The following is a 3073-nucleotide window of genomic DNA, read 5'->3' on the forward strand; positions in this document are numbered from 1 at the left end:
TGTTTATTTATTTCTAAAAAATCTAATACAGTGAAGGGAAAAGAAAACTCTCCATTATTTAACATACCCTTTAACCCTTTTTTTTTTTTTTTTAAAGGCAGAAAATATATATATATATTAATAAGAAAAAACTACAGTACCAGGGGTACTGATGATAAACATACAAAGGCAGCTGTGCTGCCAGCCTCCCAAAAAGAGAACAAAAACCCTTCACAAAGCCCAACTACAAGGTATGACACCTGATTAATCAAAGGCCTCCATTAGATGGGATGACCAGTGATTAAAAGGGATATTAAAACCTTTAACTCTAGCTTTAGACCAGGACCAAGCCAAAAATAAGGCATCATCCATAACTTTGGAATTAATAAAAGGAATGCCCTGAAAAATGAGTAAATTCCTATGCTTCCAGATGGCAGAAGTTAAGGCAATCCACCATCCACACCATCTATTCTGATTTCTTCCTGCAACCAAACCTTCACACCATAGACTGAAATGACTTGTTGGGGAAGAAGGGAGAGCTCCGAAAGTCTGAATCCACCTCAAAGATTCCCACCACAGGCCAACAGTGTATCTGCAATGGAAAAAAAGATGTCCTGCCTCCTCCTGCTCACTGTGACAGAGGGGGCAGGTAAGATCCTGCAACTCCACATTTCTTCTATGCAGATTAGCTCTAGTAGGGAGCCTATCTTTGATGAGCCTCCAGGTGAAGATGGCCGCCTTTGGGGGTATCTTCAATTTCCAAACAAGCTGGAAATTTATCCCATCTAAAGCAGTACTGTTTTGACTTGATAGAAGCCTATAAGCAGACCTAGTAGAGTATAGCCCACTAGGATCAGCTTTCCACAGCAACTTATCTTTCAAGTGATTCTGAAGAGTATAAGCAGTGATGTCTTCCATAAAAGCCACAGCTACACCCTCCTCATGCTCGAAGAGATGTCTCCTCCATTTCAAATCCCATCTCCAAATATTCTGTGAGAAGCTACCCATGGTGGAGATAAAATCATTCTGCTGCTTACTAATCGAAAAGAGCTGAGAGTATTTCTGTTGCAGAGTGCTTTCCTCCCCCAACCACCTATCTTTCCAAAATCTGATTTTATCCCCACAACCAGCCTTCCATGCCATATTCTGATGGATAATCTTGAAATCATTGTGCTGATATAATCTCCTAAGGTCTTTCCACCAGTGAGAATCCCAGCAATGAACTTTGCCATTCTGCAATGCTGACCACCCCCCATATTTGGAATTAAGAACCCTAACCCAGGGTTGATTCTGATTAGAATATAATTCCCATATCCATCTTCCCATCAGGGCAGCATTGAACTTGACCAGGTTCTTAATACCCAGGCCCCCTTCCCTTTTGTTGAGGCAAATGTTATCCCATTTAACCCAAGGGATCTTCTTTTGGTCAAGGTCTCCACCCCACATGAAATTTCTCTGAAGAGAGACCAGTCTATCAGCTATTCTTTGAGGAATTTTGAAGAAGGAGAGGAGATAGATTGGTAAAGCGTTTAGAACAGAGTTTATCAAGGTAACCCTGCCAGCCATAGATAGGCTTTTCTGATTCCATTTAGAGAGTTTAGCCTCAAATTTACTGATCACAGGCTCCCACACCATCTGAGATGAAGATCTGACAGCAATAGGAATACCCAAATAATGAAAAGGGACACCCATCTGCCTACAATTCAGCACCTGAGCAGCTTCATGAGCCCAGCTAACAGGCTTCCCATAAATCCCAAACTGACTTTTGGCATAGTTAATTTTCAGACCAGAGGCCATCTCAAAACCTCTAAGCATTGCCTTCATGGCAAGAACATTCGCCCAAGAAGCTTCCCCAATAAAAACAGTATCATCGGCATATTGGAGGATATTAATAGGCTCCTTATGCTTCCCAACGCAGTAGCTACTATAAAGATTTTTCAGAATGGCCTCTCTCATCAAACCAGTGAGACCCTCCCCCACTATATTGAAGAGCAATGGTGCTAGGGGATCCCCTTGACGCAAACCACGAGAAGGGGTAAATTCTTTAGTAGGACTACCATTAACTAGGATGGAAATTGTTGCCGATTGGAGACAGACAGCAATCCATTGTCTCCATTTACCACAGAATCCTAATCTGGATAGCATATAATCGAGGAAGGACCAGGAAACAGTGTCATAGGCCTTTTCGAAATCCACTTTGAAGACCATGACTGGGTGCTTTCTCTTCACAGCTTCCTCTACCACTTCATTAAGGATGATAATCCCATGGAGGATATGTCTATTTTTTATGAAAGCTGATTGTCTTTCATCAACAATACCAGAAATAACTCCCCTCAACCTATTTGCCAAAAGCTTAGCTATGACTTTGTACATGCACCCAATTAGAGAAATAGGCCTGTAGTCATTTAAAGATTGAGGATGATTTGTTTTAGGGATAAGAGCCATGAAAGAAGCATTGCTGCCTCTAGGGAAACACCCACGGAAGTGGAATTCATCCACAAATCTCCTGAATTCAGCTTTCAAAACCTTCCAAAAGGCCTTAATAAAATTGAAATTAAATCCATCGGGCCCCGGGCATTTATCTCCACCACAACTCCACACAGCCTCTTTAATTTCTTGGTCAGAAAAAGGGGCAGTGAGCTCCTCTCTTTGATTCTGGTCAATTGATCGGAAGAAAACTCTATCAAGAGTAGGTCTAAACTGCTTGTCTTCAGTAAATCTATGTAGGAAGAATTTATGAACTTCCTCCTTGACTAGGTTAGGCTGTTGAACCCAAATCCCATCAATAAAAAGACCCTGAAAGGCATTAAAGTTTCTTCTAAAATTGATAACTTTGTGAAAGTAAGCTGAATTACTATCCCCTTCCTTAATCCACTTCTCTCTAGATTTCTGTCTCAAGAGGGATTCATAAGCATTTGAGGCCTCCCACAGCTGTTGTTGAATGGACTTCTTGGCTTGGGCTTCATCTTCAGATAAAGGTCTATCTCCAGCTGAAATTTCCAAAAGATTAAGTTTGTGCTTCAGACTCTGGATTTTGTTAATATTACCATCAGCATTAACTATGCTCCACTGCTTGATGCTATTTCTGAGATTT

The sequence above is a fragment of the Glycine max genome, chromosome 8 (assembly GCF_000004515.6).
Source record: "Glycine max cultivar Williams 82 chromosome 8, Glycine_max_v4.0, whole genome shotgun sequence".
Taxonomy (NCBI): Eukaryota; Viridiplantae; Streptophyta; class Magnoliopsida; order Fabales; family Fabaceae; genus Glycine; species Glycine max.